General features: G+C 41.2%; 1 long non-coding RNA gene across 2 annotated transcripts in view; it reads right to left on the reverse strand.

The window, feature by feature from the left end:
* Positions 1–16051, reverse strand: part of LOC129047729 (uncharacterized) — a 39054-nt gene extending 23003 nt beyond the window's left edge. Inside the window, exon 1 of one of the 2 annotated variants that reach the window (XR_008509492.1) lies at positions 15900–16051. This is a non-coding gene — a long non-coding RNA (uncharacterized LOC129047729). Of the gene's footprint in view, positions 1–2591; positions 2631–15899 lie in introns of those variants that run through there. The other variant, XR_008509491.1, reaches the window with a different exon arrangement.
* Positions 16052–17802: the final 1751 nt, after the last annotated feature.

A 17802-nucleotide genomic window follows, 5' to 3' on the forward strand; every position in this document is an offset into this window, starting at 1 on the left:
AAGTTTGGCAAGACTTTCCCTCTGGGTCCCTCTGGCTGTGCTAAACTACCACAACCCTAATCAAATGTAAGTGCCAGCCTACCACCAGCCACAGCATGTCAGATCTGACATCAGAATCCTTCTGTCCTCTGACCTACAGGGATGCTGTGAGCAGTAATTAATGTCCATTAAGTGGCGAGTCATCCTTATTCAGCTGCGTTCTGTCAAGTCCTAAGCAGACAGCTGCATAACCCATGACTCAGAGCACCTCATCAGACCATTTCTGCTCTGAGGAAAAGAGGTGACCTCAGCTCCAGTTGTCCACAGTGCAAAGGCCACGACACTGAAGGGCCTCTTGCCGCTGTAAATGGTGTCTCCAAGATGGATATAAGCCCTGGTTAGAGATGCCAGGACTGGGCAAGCTGGGCGGAAATGGTTGTTGCTTGATAGAAGGCTTCAGAGTTCAGAACAATTAAATAAATGTAGACAGGTCTGAAGGATAGAAATATTGCCAGAATATTCTTAATGCAAGTCAGAGAGTGAGTGACGATCTACAGTGACTTTCTCCTGCTTTCCATAGAGCCAACCCTATTCCCCTATGGTGAGGCTCTGAATTCATGCGGCCCTGACTAGGACTATTGAATACTAAAAGAGCTAAAATACTCTGAAGGAGAAACTACCATTTGTTAACTTCTGCATAGTGCCAAGTTCTTTAATTACATCCATAGCATAGCACCTGACACATGATAGGTGCCAAAATATCCAACGCTTAAATAACACTTGTCTAATAAATGGGGTGAATGAATTCCCATTAAATTTTGCAAGAATTCCAAGTAACAATTTACACGTGGGGAAACTAAGGCCCACAGACATTACAGAACTCCTCATAGTCGCAAAGCTATTAAGGTTGGAAGAGCTTAAATTGAAATGGGTTTTTCTGACTCTAAAATTCACACTAATTCCTACCTCTGGTAATTTATCCTGTTTATGCTGACGTTACCCTAAATGATGTCACCTGCTGTTAAGAGACCAGGAGTTAGTTAGCCTCCTCACCCAGATTGTTTGGGTCAAAATGTCCACAGCATCCTCTTCCCAGCATCCTCTTCTACCAATGATTGGTCATAGAATTTCCTTCACATGTAATTATATGTTGATGAGAGAGGAATAATACCCCACAGTTCTTGTTTGGAGACACTTATTCCACCCTCTGTAGATCTACATAGATTCTGTTTATATGTCCCTGTCTATGGAAGTTAGTAAGAGACAAACAAACTTTATGGTTTCATTCTCCTCCCTTCATTCATACCTCCCCTCAAAAGAGTTACCAGTGATTGCAGAGCCCAATCCGTCAAGCCACACACCGGTGTGGGGAAGAAACAAAAGTGAGATATCATCTCCATTTCCTCTGTCTACACTGCCTCCTGCATGCTGCAGTAAGGATTTCCAGGGTTCCTTCTTGGTTTTCTAGAAGTGGCAAGTTCACTATCTGGTGCATGAAAGTCCTCCACAGCCTTTCTACCTTCCCTGCAGCTCTTGACACTGCCAGCATCAGACATTGGGAGGAGAGCAGTGGTTCTCCCTGCAGCAACTGTAGGAACAGATCAGTCTGCTCAGCAGAGCCAGCTCACCCACAAGTGGAAGCATTTGTCCAGATTCCACCTTGGCAGTAGGTCCCCATTGCATTCTCTGACCTGCCTTTACCCTGGCCTTTGGCAACTAAGGGGCCCCCATTAATAAAGCTAATATTTTGATCTGGCTTTCTAGAGCATACCTAAGCCTGAGGGCCAAAGGTTAGGGGTTAGAGGCAGGTGCTAATCAATCACTACTCTTTCTTCCAAGATTCTGATAAGTTGACATTGCGCATGAGTCCCTTGATACCAGCTTTAAAGGCTGAGAACCCAGACTGCGATATTTTCCTCATCTCTCTTAAAATATGATTATGCAAATTTTCGATTTTTTTTTTCCTCTCTGCATTGCCTCTTTTTCTTGGAGGGTGGATAGATCCTGTTTTTTGTTTTGGTTCCTTTACTATACATTGGAAGAGTTCTTCAAATATCTTGTGTTTCTTGCTTGGTCATTTAGATTTAGAAACAAATTATTAAAAGTTGATTGGATATACTGTGTATGTATATGAGACTTGTCCATTTGTGATTCTTAATACTGGGTGAACATCTTAAAAACTGGCTCTTTTATTTGGTGTGACCCCAAATTCTTCCAGAGAAGAATTATCTAATCCACTGCTGGATCTACTCTTATGCCTATACATAAGATTTCTACAAGCTCTGTAAGAAAGGGCAGGCGGGGGTGAGAGGGTGGTGGTGTTCTATTCAATGTGTATATTTTTATTAAATCTTTCCCATTTTCAGCTTTGTGTTTTATCGCTAACACCCTGCCTCTCTGTACCTCATAGCCAGTGCAGTGATGGCCCGGCTGGGTGAGGGGAGAAGAGTACTGGGAAGTCTGCAGGCACTCTGCTCTCAGACTTTGAACCAATGCACCTGGTTTCAGCTCTGCACTTCACCCTCCCTCCAGATCCTGGGACGTTCTAGAGTTCTGCAGCACTGACTGAAGCTCCCCCCATCTGAGGACACTCAGGTTGTTACTGTCCCTACCTTGTTCAGTCAGCCACCATCTCCACATTCCATCTTCCTAAACTATATAGAAAATTTTCATTAGCAGTTGTCTCCTTTGCTCTTCTCTCTATGCTTATGGGTTTATATATATTTTATTCCTCTATAATTGTTTTCATGGGGTTTGGGAAGGGAGAGAAAATTAGTCACATGCATTCAGTCTTCAGGCTGCCTTTTCACAGGTATTACTTCCAGTGTTGAGGGAGTAGACCAAGAATTGAAAGCAACAAGGGAGCTCCCAAATATGGCCCTATATATTACAACCAGTTGTATCCACAGTTCTCAGAGCAGGGGAGCCAGACAGCAGTGACTCCCTTTAGTGCATGGTAAGAACCTCCACCTTTCCTGTAGAGGTGGAGGCATGGCCACCCACACCTCTTTGGTACATGCCTGCCCTGACATGGCAAACCCAAACTTGAACCCTCTCAAGTCATCACCACAGCCTCTGCCACAGGGATTGGGAGTCCTCATGCTAAGGGAACCTAACAATCTGGAATTACTGGGGTTGGTATTCAGATAGAACTAACTGTGGCCTCACTTTCCTTTGTAGTTTCTGGCCCAAGCCTTATCTTTAATTCTGAGCCCACTCAGTAGCCTCCAAGAAGAGAATCAAAGATCCTTTTAGGGAACCAACATTGGCCTAAAATTTGAAAGAAGTCAGAGATCGGGTTGGTATAGTGTTTGATGGAAAAGGAGCTGAGTAAAGACATTGACAGTCAGGAAGAAGGGCAGGTGGCTGAGAGTATGTCAGCCTGTGGGAGCAGGGACCTCGCCATAGGAACAGACAGACAGCAGGAAGCTCTGTGGCAGAGCTCTTTCTAGTTAATTATAAGAGCAGAGAGCCTGGGCAAGGAGAAAAGCCTGAGATAGAGGCGCCATTTTCAGGGGAGTTTCTAAGATACCCTAAAAATAATTTTTTTGTCTTTTTCTCCTTTTCGTTTAACGTTTCCACCTCTCTGCTTCCTTTGTTTCTTTTTCCCTGTCTGCATTTTTCATTCTCTTTCCAACATTTTTTTTTCTTTCTCTCTCTGTTCTTCTTTTGAAACTTGACAGGATTATTTGGTGCCTGATAAAGATCTTCCACACCAACCTCAAGTCCTCAGAGAATATTTTCAACACAGCCATTTCTAGGTCCTGGAAATTAGACTTTACAAAGAAAGTGCTGACAAAAGCCTTAAGTAGGGCAGCCCTGTTCAGTCCCAACCTCATTTAATCAGCTTTCCTAGAGCCGGGCCCAGAAAACAGGATAAACTTCATCATAAAGCTTTTCCCTCATCTTTTACCCACCTACTTCTCATCAACCTATTCATAACGAGCAATAAATGAATCCCGGCCACAAAGCCCCAGACCTGGGCTTAGCATTTTGCTTCACAAAAGACAGAGCTTTCCACATTAATGCCTTTTGCTTTCTGTCATAGACTTCTCAGAAAAGACATTCTTCTTTATTTTGGGAGAAAAACAAGCCAAAGGGCTTGAGATAGCGAAGATTTGGTGAGTCCTTACTATGTGCAGGCCTCAGCATTTTACATGCATTACCTCATTTAGTTCTCATAGTGACTCTAGGGAAAAGATTCTATTTTTTTTCCCTTTTACATATAAGGAACCAGAGACAGAGAGAGCTATTCACCAAGCTTGAGCAAGAGCACACAGTGAGTGTCTGGTACAGTCAGGATTTGCATCTAAGCATTCTGATTCCCAGGCTCATGTGACTCACTGCACTGAACTGATTTTTTCCTACCCTGTATTCCAATTCTTTGCCACCCCAAACTTATTTAATTTGGTCAGACCAAATCAAGCATATTTAGGGCACAGAGAGCATTCGAACATAGAAAAAGCTTAGACCTGTTCCCTCCACATATCTCAGCAACCTGCCGCCAACAAACCCAGGTAAGCAACTGCAAGAATTAGCTATACTTTGCTGCACTCCCTTTATCTCACCCAGGGCTGAATTGCAACATCTAATCCTGCTTGAGTAAGAGCAGAGCTTGATACATAAATTTGGAAGTTGTTAACAGATGACATTTGAAACCAAGTGAATAGAGACAGCTGCCCAAACACAGAGGCTAGCAGGGGCAAGGCAAAGCCTTGAGGAGATAATTTTGGAGGAAAAAGTAAAATTGGGACTATGTAAAGATTAGGGAGCACTAGCAGAAAAGGGAAGATTTTGTTAAATTATAGATTAGCTTCAAGATGGCTGACTGGAGACATTGAACACTCACCCTCTCCAGAAAGAACCAAAATTGTGAATAGATAATCACACCTCAAATAGAACACGTAGGAGTGAACACTGGAGTTCAACAGAGAAGCCACAGGAAACACCTGAGGCACAGAAGGAGAAATAGGTGAGCAGCTAGCTTGGCTAGCTTGGTAGGGACACAGAGCAACTCCTATTGTGGAAAAAGTGTAAGAGAGAGATGTTCAGCAGTCACATTCCCACTACAATCTGCTGCAATCCTGACCAAGAGAGAGCTCCTCTATCCACACAAACCCTGGGACTAGCACGGGCAGGTAGTCTAGAGGCCCGAGGGCTCTCTAGCAGACAGATGACTTGTGCTGGCTGGATCACTCACAACCCCAAGACCCAAGCAGCTGCAGCACAGCACCACTGGGAGAGTGTAACTGTCACCAGACAGCATCCTTCCCTGGAAACCACAGACCCCATATCTCCACATTTCTAGAGCCCTGACTGACATCTTCCAGTGTCCACTTGGAAGGCTACAACAGCACAGTGTGGGCTGGACCCAAAAGTTCTGCAGGGTCCCCAGTACTCTATCCACAAGAAGTACTACTCTCTGGGGAAAGAACAGTGCAACAAACCAAGGAGGCAGCCCCTTGGCAAGGGAAACCACAGCATGTGCTTTCCAGACTCCAAGCGCTCCCTGTCAGGCTGTGAAAAGCAGTCTTTTCCCAGCAGCAGCATGGACTCTGTACTCAGGCTCATAAATGGAGAGTAGACTCCATTACCCTCTTCCACACACTGCCATGGCAGTTACTGCCACAAGGAGCTCAGACAGGTGAGTCCCTAGCCCCCACTGGCAAAGTGCACTCTGTGCTTAGACTTGTACATAAAGACTAGGAGCCCTTTCCCCACTCTACACACTGCTGCAGTTGCAGCTGTTGTTGCTGCCATTTGGGGCTGGGGTGGGCAAGCTGGAGGGCTGCCTATATAAGGCTACGAGTGGTGGTGGTGTGGCCTCTGTGCTCAGATTTGTGTGCAGACAGCAGGGTCCCTTCTCTTCTCTGCACAGTGCTGAGGACACCCCTGTAGACCACCAGGTACCTGAGGTCAGACCTGCCCGGCCTGGCACCCCGCAACCCCAGAACCCAAGCATACTGCCTGAGGACGTGGAGAACACTCCACACATTCTACCACCTCTGGCATCCGTGTACTCCCTCCAGGGTGAAGATGGGCCCACCCAATCTGCTGCCAATGACACTGACAATACTCACCCACCCACATGCACCACCCAGGAGCCTGGGGACCATCCTGCTCAACCCATTGAAGGCAACACCAACACCAGCATGCACCTCTTGGGACCCAGAGGATCATCTTGTCACTGTTACTGACATCCCCCACACCACGCCAATTACCCAGGGGCCCAATAATGCACCTGCATGACCAGCCTACCGCTGCCACTACTGGCAGCTGAGCAAGCCACCTGGATGCCTAAGATTGGCCCACCTGGACCCACTAACACCACTGCCATCATACACCACCCTGGGGCCCAAGAACTGGCATGCTCAGCCCTCTGCTGCCACCACTGAAGCCTGAAGACTGGCCCGCCTGTCATCCCAGTCCCCAGGAAAACTTCATCACAGCCTCTACTAATAACCACACCCTAAGCCACCGAGGAAATCACAGATACCGCCAATATTATTTATAATCAAAGAAATCATACAGAGACTACACCATTGCACACACCCAACCAACATCACTGATATATCTTCAAGAAAAATCATCCCCTACACAAGCAAATTCCAAAAAATGGAACAAGTAACTAATGCACCAGATACACAAATAGCAATATAAAGACACAACAATCATGAAAAAGCAAGGAAATATGACACCTCCAAATGAACACAATAATTCTCTAGCAACAGATCCTAATCAAAAAGAAATTCATGGAGTCCCAGAAAAGAACTCAAAATTTAGATATCCAAACAGCTCAGTGAGACACAAGATAATTCTGAAAAATGACACAAAGAAATCACAAAAATAATTCAGGATATGAATGAGAAATGTACTAAAGAAATATCATCAAAGAGAGTCAAACAGAAATATTGGAGCTGAAGAATTCATTGAATGAAATATAAAACACATTTGAAAGCTTCAACAATTGACTAGATCAAGCTGAAGAATCTCAAAACTTGAAGACAGGTGTTTTAAAATAACTCATTCAGACAAAAATAAAGAAAAGGGGGCTGGGGGCAGTGGTTCACGCCTGTAATCCCAGCACTTTGGGAGGTCAAGGCAGGTGGACCACCTGAGGTCAGGAGTTCGAGACCAGCCTGACAAATATGGAGAAACCCTGTCTCTACTAAAAATACAAAATTAGCTAGGCATGGTGGCACATGCCTGTCATCCCAGCTACTGGGGAGATTGAGGAAGGAGAATCGCTTGAACCCAGGAGGCAAAGGTTGCGGTTAACTGAGATTGCACCATTGCACTCCAGCCCAGGCAATAAGAGCGAAACTCCATCTCAATAAATAAATAAATAAGAATTAAAAAGAATGAATAAAGCCTTTGTGATACATGGTTCACCATAAAGTAACCAAATAAATAAATTATCAGTTCTCCAGACAGCAAAGAGACCAAAGAAGAGTTCAATAGCCTTTTTAATAAAATAATAGATGAAAACTTCCCAAGTTTATCAAGAGATTTAAACATTCAGATACAAAAGGCCCAGTGATTCCCAAACAGATAAAATGCAAAAAGGTCTTCTCTGTGGCACATTATAGTCAAACTGTCTAAAATCAAAGAAAAAGAGAATTCTAAAAACAGCAAGATCTTCTAGTGGGACAATAGGGAAATGAAAAGAGGAGAGAGAGAGAGAAAAAAAAACTGCAGGAGAAAAGCATCTAGTCACCTATAAAGAAACCCCCATCAGACTAACAGCAGAATTCTCCGCAGAAACTATACAAGCCAGGAGATAATAGAGTTACATATTCAAAGTACTGAAAGAAAAAAAACTGCCACCCAAGGATATAACCAGCAAAATTATCTTTCATAAATGAAGAAGAAATAAAGTATTTTCAAACAAACAAATGTTGAGAGAATTGATTAGCACTAGACCAGGGAAGAAATGCTCAAGAGAGTACTGAACCTGGCAGAGAAAGGACAAGAGTTACCATCATGAAAACACATTAAAGTCTAAAACTCACTGTTAAAGCAAAAACACAAATGATGAAAAGATCCAAATGGTACCACTATAGAAAATCACTAAACCACAAAGGCAAAAAATAAAAGAAAATGAAAGGAATAATTGATATACAGAACAACCAGAAACCAATAAACAATATGACAGGAACAAAACCTCACATATGAATAATAACCTTGAATGTAAATGAATTAAATTCTCCACTTAGAAGATATAGACTAGCTGAATGAATTATAAAAAAAAACACAACCCAACTATATGCTACCTACAAGAAAGAAAATTTACCCGTAAAGACACATACAGACTAAAAGTAAAAGAATGGAAAAAGATATTCCATGCAAATGAAAACCAGTAATGAGCAGAAGTAGCTTTACTTATATTAGATAAAACAAACTTTGAATCAAAAACAGTATAAAAAAGGACAAAGAAAGTTATTATATAATATAATGATAAAGGGATCATTTCAGCAAGAGGATATAACAATTCTTTTTTTTTGTTGGCGGGGGGGCCAGGAGTTCAAAAAAAATAACAGGCTGGAGTATAGTGGGCAATCTTAGCTCACTGCAACCTCCACCTCCTAGGTTCAAGTGATTCTCATGCCTCAACCTCCTAAGTAGCTGGGACTACAAGTGTGCACCACAATGCCCAGCTAATTTTTTTATTTTTTAGTAGATATGGGGTTTTGCCATGTTGGCCAGGCTGGTGTTGAACTCCTGACCTCAAGTGATCTGCCTGCCTCAGCCTCCCAAAGTGCTGGGATTACAGGAGTGAGTCACCATGCCCAGCGATAACAACTCTAAATATATATGCATCCAACACCAGAGCACCCAGATTGATAAAGCAAATATTAACTAGATCTAAAGAGAGAGAGAGACTCCAGTGCAATAATATCTGGACTTCAACACCCCATTCTCAGCATTAGACAGATAATCTATACAGAAAATCAACAAAGAAACATTAGATTTAAATTGGACCTTACAGCAAATGGACCTAATAGACATTTATAGAACATTTTATCCAACATTGGCAAAATACACATTTTTCTGATCAGTACGTGAAGCATTTTCCAAAATAGACCATATGTTAGGCCACAAAGCAAGTCTCAACAAATTTTTGAAAATCAAAATTATATCATGTGTCTTCTTAGACCACAATAAAACTAGAAATTGAAACTAAGAGGAACACTGGAAATTACACAAACACATACAAATTGAACAACATGCTTCTGAAGGAGCAATGGGTCAATGAAGAAATTAAATGTCTGGAAACAAATGAAAATGGAAATACAACATATCAAAAACTGTGAGATAAAGCAAAAGCAGTGCTAAGGGGAAAGTTTATAGCAATAAATGCCTACATCAAAAAAAGAGAAAGATTTCAAATAAACAGTCTAATGATGTACCTCAAGAAACCAGAAAACTAAGAACAAATCAAATGGAAAATCAGCAGAAGAAAAGAAACAATAAAGATCAGAGCAAAACTAAATGAAATAGAGACTAATAAAAATATAAAGGATCAATTAAATAAAAAGTTGGTTCTTCACAAAGATAAGCAAAATTGATAAACCTCTAGCTAGACTAAACAAGAAAAGAAGATCCAATAAACAACTGATACCACAGAAATGCAAAGGATCATCAGAGGCTCTTATGAACAACTATATGCTAACAAACTGGAAAACCTAGAGGAAATTGATAAGTTCCTACACAAATACAACCTACCATGATTGCATGAGGAAGAAACCAAAAACCCGAATAGACTAAAAACAAGCAGCAACATTGAATCAGTAATAAAATACCTCCCAACAAAGAAAAACTCAGGACAACATGGATTCACTGCTGAATTCAGCCAAATGTATAAAGGATAACTGATATGGTTTGTCTGTGTCCCTGGACTCAGATCTCATCTGAATTGTAGTTCCCATAATCCCCATGTGTCGTGGAAGGGACCAGGTGGAGATAATTGAATCATGGAGGCAGTTTCCCCCTTCCTGTTTTCGTGATAGTGAGTTCATTCTTATGAGATCTGATGGTTTCATAACGGGCTTCCCGCTTCACTGGGCACTCATTGTTCTCCTTCCTGCTACAGTGTGAAGAAGGACGTGTTTGCTTCCCCTGCCACCATGATTGTAAGTTTCCTGAAGCCTCCCTAGCCATGCAGAACTGTGAGCCAATTAAACCTTTTCCCTTTATAAATTACCCAGTCTTTCTTATGTCTTTATTAGCAGTGTGAGAACGGACTAATACAACAACTAATACCAATCCTTCTCAAACTATTCCAAAAAGTTGAAGAGAACGGAATTCTCCCTAACTCGTTCTATGAGACCAACATTACCCTGATACCAAAACTGGACAAGGACACAACAAAAAAATGAAACTACAGGCCAATATCCCTGATGAACATAGATGCAAAAATTCTCAACAAAATACTATCAAACTGAATCCAACAGCACCCCAAAAAGATAATACACCATGAGCAAGTGGGATTTGTAGCAGGGATGCAAGCATAGTTCAACATATATACATCAATAAACAAGATACACCACAGCAACATAATGAAGGGCAAAACCAAAAATTTAACACCCTTGATGATAAAAATTCTCAACAAAATGAGGCATAGAAGAAACATATCTCAAAATAATAAAGGTCGCATGTGACAAAACCACAGCTAATATACTGAATGGGGAAAAGCTGAAAGCCTTTTCTCCAAGAACTAGAACGAATATAAGGATGCCCATTTTTACCACTCCTATTCAACTTAGTACTAGAAGTCCTTGCCAGAGCAATCACTGGATTGCTCTGGAACCCACCCCTGATAATTATTTGTAGGTTCTTTTCTATTTCCCTAAGTGCCAGCCAGTCTGAGAAATAAAGGGAAAGAGTACAAAAGAGGGAAATTTTAAAGCTGGGTGTCCAGGGCAGACATCACATGTCAGCTGGTTCCGTGATGCCCCCCAAGCTGCAAAACCAGCAAGTTTTTATTAGTGATTTTCAAAAGGGGAGGGAGTGTGCAAATAGGGTGTGGGTCACAGAGATCACATGCTTCACAAGGTAATAAAATATCACAAGGCAAATGGAGGCAGGGCGAGATCACAGGACCGGGCTGAAATTAAAATTGCTAATGAAGTTTCGGGCACGCATTGTCATTGATAACATCTTATCAGGAGACAGGGTTTGAGAGCAGATAACCGGTCTGACCAAATGTATTAGGCAGGAATTTCCTCGTCCTAATAAGCCTGGGAGCACTACAGGAGACCGGGGCTTATTTCATCCCTTATCTGCAACCATAAAAGACAGACATTCCCAAAGTGACCATTTCAGAGACCTCCCCTTGGGAACACATTCTCTTTCTCAGGGATGTTCCTTGCTGAGAAAAAGAATTCAGCGATATTTCTCCTATATGCTTTTGAAAGAACAGAAATATGGCTCTGTTCCACCCGGCCCACAGGCAGCCAGACTTTAAGGTTACCTCCCTTGTTCCCTGAACATCACTGTTATCCTGTTCTTTTTACAAGATGCCCAGATTTCATATTGTTTAAACAATTTGTGCAGTTAACGCAATCATCACAGGGTCCTGAGGCAACATTCATCCTCAGCTTATGAAGGTGACAGGATTAAGAGATTAAAGTAAAGACAGGCATAGGAAATCACAAGAGTATTTACTGGGGAAGTGATAAGTGTTCATGAAATCTTCACAATTTATGTCCAGAGATGGCAGTAAAGACAGGCGTAAGAAATTATAAAAGTATTAATTTGGGGAACTAATAAATATCCATGAAATCTTCACAATTTATGTTCTTCTGCCATGGCTTCAGCCAGTCCCTCTGTTCGGGGTCCCTGACTTCCCGCAACACACCACAGCAACATAATGAAGGGCAAAAAACAAAAATTTAACATCCTTGATGATAAAAATTCTCAACAAAATGAGGGGTAGAAGAAACATGTCTCAAAATAATAAAGGTCGCATATGACAAAACCACTGCTAATACACTGAATGGGGAAAAGTTGAAAGCCCTTTCTCCAAGAACTAGAACAATATAAGGATGCCCATTTTTACCACTCCTATTCAACATAGTACTAGAAGTCCTTGCCAGAACAATCAGACAAGAGAAATAAATAAAAGGCATTCAAATTGGAAAAGAGAATATTTGCAAACTGCTCATCCAACAGGAGACTAATATTCAGAATATAAAAGCAACTCAAACAACTCAACATTAAAAAATAGTAATAATAATCCCCTTAAAAATTAGCAAAGGACTTAAATAGACCTTTCCCAAAAGAACACATACAAATGACCAACAGTTACATGGAAAAAATGCTCAATACCACTAATCATCAGGAAAATGCAAATCATATCATGATATGCTATCACATATGATATATGATATGATATAGATAATTAGAATGGCTACTATTAAAAAGAAAAAATATAGCAGATGCTAATGAGGATGCAGAGAAAAGGGAACTCTTATACACTGTCAGTGGGAATGTAAATTAGCAGAACCACTATGTAAAACAATACTGAGATCTCTCAGCAGTGAACAATCTTACTACTAGGTATTTATCAGTATATCAAAGGGTTCCCTTACCTCAATGTTTATTGCAGTACTATTCACAATAGCAAAGATATTACTTCAACCTAAATGTTCATCAACAGACAAATAGATAAAGAAAATTTGGTATATATACGCAATGGAATACTATTCAGCCATAAAAAATTGAGTCTTATCATCTGCAGCAACATGGATGAAATGGAGATCATTGTGTTAAGTGAAATACGCCAGGCACAGAAAGACAAGTACTGCATTTTCTCACCCATATAAGGGAGCTAAAAAATTTGATCTCATGGACATAGAGAATAGAATGATAGATACCAGAGATTCTGAAGGATGAGTGTATATGGGAGGGAGACGAAAAGAAGTTGGTTAATGGGTGCCAACATACAGTTATATGGACGAAAAAAGTTTTAATGTTTGATATCAGACTAGTGTGACTATACCTAGCAAGAAAACTTTGTATACTACCAAGTAACTACAAGAGAGGACTTGATGCCAACACCTGTAAATAATAAATATTTAAGGTGACAGATACCCCAAATATTCTGACTTTATCATTACATATTTTATGCAAGTAAAAAACACTCTTATGTACTCCATAAATATGTAAATATTATGTATCAATAAGAGTAAAATAAATAAATAGAAAATATTCTAAATAACTACACACAAAAAATATATACAGATTACAAAAATTACATGAGGAGTTTTGGCCCACAAGGTCACTTGGCACAGTACCAGGCACCTAGAACACATTCAAAAATATTTGCAATGTTGAATTAAAGTGAAGCAAAAAGTAGAATAAAACTGAAAAGAAATCATTATATTTAGTAACTGACACCTCAGTGGTGAACTTTAAAGAGAACTTTCAGGCCGGGCGCTCATGCCTATAATCCCAGCACTTTGGGAGGCCAAGGCAGGTGGATCACCTGAGGTCAGGACTTCAAGACCAGCCTGGCCAACATGGTGAAACCCCATCTATACTACAAATACAAAAATTAGCCAGGCATGATGGTGGGTGCCTGTAATCCCAGCTACTCAGGAGACTGAAGAGAGAGAGTCACTTGAACCCAGGAGGCGGCAGTTGCAGTGAGCCGAGATCACGCCATTGCACTCCAGCCTGAATGACAGAGAGAGACTCCGTCTCAAAAAAAAGAGAGAGAGAGAACTTTCAATGGAATGATGGAAAGAAGTAAGATTTTTAGGAAATAAAGGAATGAAGAGAAAGCAAAAAAAAAAAAAATGAGGTGGCAAAGGTGAAGATTGAAGTTTTTATTAAAAGAATGGAAAATATATCAGACTGTTGGGGGATTGATTGAAGGAAATAATGATATTTGCTCTCATTTATTGAGTTCCTACAACATGTAAGAATGGATGAAGAGATGAGTGAATGGGAAGACCATGAGTCAGAGCTAGAATCCTCGAGAAGAATGTCTTTAGCTTGTGGAATGGGTGGTGATTTGAGCAGGGCAGGGAAATCGGTCACTATGAAGGGGAAGTGTGGCATCAGAGGGTAAGGGGATGCAGAATGTCTAAGGTAGACTAAAGTTCTAGAAGCTGCAGAATGATGCAACGAAAACAGCCATAAACTCCCGCACTTAGTCCCAAGACATAGGGTACATGGGAGAAAGAGAAGCTTTCATTTAAGTGAGTTGCAAAGCATGTGATATTTGCAGTGGAGAAAATGGCTTTAGCTTAAGTGAAAAGACAGAGCATGTTTAAGAAGAAAGGGAAACGACACAGGAATTTGTTGACAATGAAAGGAAGGAAGTTTAAAAGACACAATGGAAATGATTAGAAAATGGTTATATTAATCAGGGTTCTAGCTAGAAATAGGCAAAATACTCGAAGTATCAACAATAGATGATGAGGTACCCAACAACCAGCATTAGCGGGGAACCATTACCCTATACACTTCATGGGGCAAGGAAAACAAGTGGTGTTGGTAAACACAATAAGAGCTGAAACCATGAAAGAGGGACCACCCAGCAGAAATTGTGTTGTAAAGTGTCATAGCCACTGTGAGAACCACAGCAGCACAGGAAAGGAGTAGCCGGGAACACTACAACTCCTCACTCTCCTCCCATAGACTTGTCTCCTACTGATGCCTCCATCAGCTGAGCCCAACCAGAAGATGAGCCCAACCAGGTGATGCTGTCCAGAGTCACTGAAGAGAACAGGTGAATACTGGGTGTGCAGGGGAGGTAGGTTGAGTAGAGAACATTCAGAGTCGGGGAGTGAGCAGAAGGGAAATATCTAGCTGAATGAGAGGGAAAGTTTAGGACAGAATAGCTATAACGGGAGCATGAGGTAAAGTAAAGAAATAGAAAAGTAGTGGAGAGAGGGGCTGTGAATGGCTAGAGTTTGCGAATAATGGCTTAAAATGAATGGCTAGAGTTTGCGAATAATGGCTTAAAAGAACTCTCAGGGGCTCTTGGTTCACAATGAGGACTGTTTATGTGGATTTGTGTACATATTAATAGCAATTAGAGCCAAATGCTCACAGGCAATGCTTGGTAACATCTAAGTTGGCTTCCCAAGAAATCCCAGTTGTCTGCTTATCCATACTGCCCCCCAGAAATAGTTTGCTTAATACCAGGAATTTCTGCAGTGGGAATCAAAACTTTTTGTTCTCTACGTAAGTTTGGATGTGAGACTTACATTTAATTCAATAAATATGTATAGGTACCGAGATGACAAAGTTGCTGTTCTATCAAAAGCAGAACCTCCTTGGGTGGACAATGCAGTAACTTAAACTAACACAATTTCTGACCTAAGCTCAGAGATTCTCAAGAAATCACCTTTTTTATAAAAAGGAACAAGATCATGTCTTTTGCAGGAACATGAGTGGAGCTGGAGGTGATTATCCTTAGCAAACTAACACAGGAGCAGAAAACCAAACACTGCATGTTCTCACTTATAAATGGAAGCTAAATGATGAGAACTTACAAACACAAAGAAGGAAAGAGACACTGGGGTCTACTTGAGGGTAGGAGGAAGAGGAACAGAAAAATCACTATTGGGTACTAGGCTTAATACCTGGGTGATAAAATAATCTGTACAACAAACCCCTGTGACATGAGTTTACCTACGTAACAAATCTGCACATGTACTCCCAAACCTAAAATAAAAGTTAAAAAAAAAACAAAAAGAAAGCAGCTTTTGATAGGAGAGTGTTTGAGGGCATTAGCATGACTAATGGGGACATTGTGAGACAGAGAATGAAAGTATCAATTGTCAAGGCGGTTGGCCCCAAAATAAACTGCCTTTTTCAGAGCAAAATGAGTATGTGTATGTGTACAGGTGTGAGGTTGTGTGTGTGCTAAAATCCCTCACTCATCCACCCATCCATTCATCCACCCGTCCATTCATCCACCTCCATTTCTTGCCTTCCTTTACATCCCTGTATTGCACCAGTTGAATGTGGTGATCAAAGGAGGAAACCGGCTATACTTTTATATTCTTCAATATCAGTTTTCCTTGTTTTCCTTCCATTTCCCAGCAGTCTCATCACAGAGGATTCCAGCATGAGAAATATGACATAACAATAGCATCACACAATGGATGCCTCATTACGTCCCACCTCTCCTGTGTCTCAGACGTGACTACCACCTCCCTCTCCTGACCTCAGCCCACTCTCTAATTCCACTTGAGATATCTGTATTTTAGAAGAAATGTTTTTGTGTTTTTGTTTTTCGGAAGAAGGACAAAACAAAGCTCTAGCAGGGCTGGGGTGGGGGAAGCCCCAAAGAAAGTGATTAATATCATTGCTGCTAATTTTCCACAAGCACTTGTCGGCACAGCAGTGAGCCAACTCAGACAGTGCCAAAAGTAATCTCGAAATTATCTGGCATCTCACTCCAGCAATAAAACACAGATTTATGTGGTGCAGCCCATAATAGAAAATGGAATAAAATCATCCTAGATGACTAAATCTTGATGTTTCTGGTCGAGGAGCTTAATAACTGAACTCTTTATACCCCCAGGGACTACTCAGCCATTTGTTTTCATTTCTCTGACATTTTGTCAGAGTCACATAATCAGATGTGCTGCCCTGCTGCAGGGTCTGGGCCTCAGAGATGAGTGTGTTCCACAGTGGGGTCAGGAGACCCGCTTCTAGGTACTGACCTGTCATCCCTAACTCTGGGACCTGAAACAAATTGCCCTGGTTAAAAACACTCTGATTGTCTTGCATTCCACTTTGGAAATTCTTCCAGGCTCACTGAGACTTCACCTCTCTACTCCTCCTGGTTTCTCTGCCCCATTTGGTCCTGTATCTTGGTTCCTGGTCTTCAGTTAGCCCTTTTGGGGCATGGTATAGGCTCCTTCCACAAGAAAATCCTTCAAAAACCTAAATTACCTTTAGAACTATTTTAACTAGGTTTCACCATTGACGTAATCTTGGTGTGTGTGTGTGTCTTCTGCTACAAAATGGACTTGTTTCTTTTTCTCTTCTTTTGCTCTACCTTCTTCCATGTTTCCTTCCCATGTCTTTTCCCTCTCTCTTCTTCCTCTCCTTCCTTACCCCTGACAATTACACGAACCTGTGTCTGACACCCACAGGCATTTCTTACTTGCTTGGTGACACTTAGGAATAAAGAAGACGCTCATTGCTCTGCCCACAGTGTCATAGTCTTCCTGGATGCATGCAAATGACATGAAATCATGTCATTTGTAGCAACATGGTTGGAACTTGAGATTATTATTATAATAATCTCAAGTGTCAGTTCAAAGTTGTGTTAAGTTACTGAGGAACAGTTTAAAGCAATTTATAGCTGTAGCATGAGCGTACATGAGAATGAAATGGTGACATGGAAAAGTAAGCACAGCTCCAGCTAAGGGATACATTTTGGAGTGCAATATAGAACATATGCAGAGGAAAATTGTGAAAACATTTGAAGGCATTTGTGTGCATTAATCAAGATTGTTCTTCTTGTCCTCAACTTAAGAATAGATTGCAAAACCCTACTAGAATAACAGTGAGGAAAAGCAGTGCTGTCCTCTATCAGCAACAGGTGATAGGAATATGTCTAACTTTTGGTACTGACAAGGACTGCAATTATAAATATGAACAGGGCAAATCACACCTGTAGACATTCAGCTGATGAAGACTCCCCTGCAAAGCTTAAACATAGTACAAATGGGTTATCTATGCACAGGAAAAGAAATCAACATTATCAGAGGTATGCCTGCCTCCCATGTTTATCACAGTACTATTCACAATAGCAAAGATATGGAATCAACCCGTGTTCATCAATGGATG

Source organism: Pongo abelii, chromosome 13 (assembly GCF_028885655.2).
Source record: "Pongo abelii isolate AG06213 chromosome 13, NHGRI_mPonAbe1-v2.0_pri, whole genome shotgun sequence".
NCBI lineage: Eukaryota > Metazoa > Chordata > Mammalia > Primates > Hominidae > Pongo > Pongo abelii.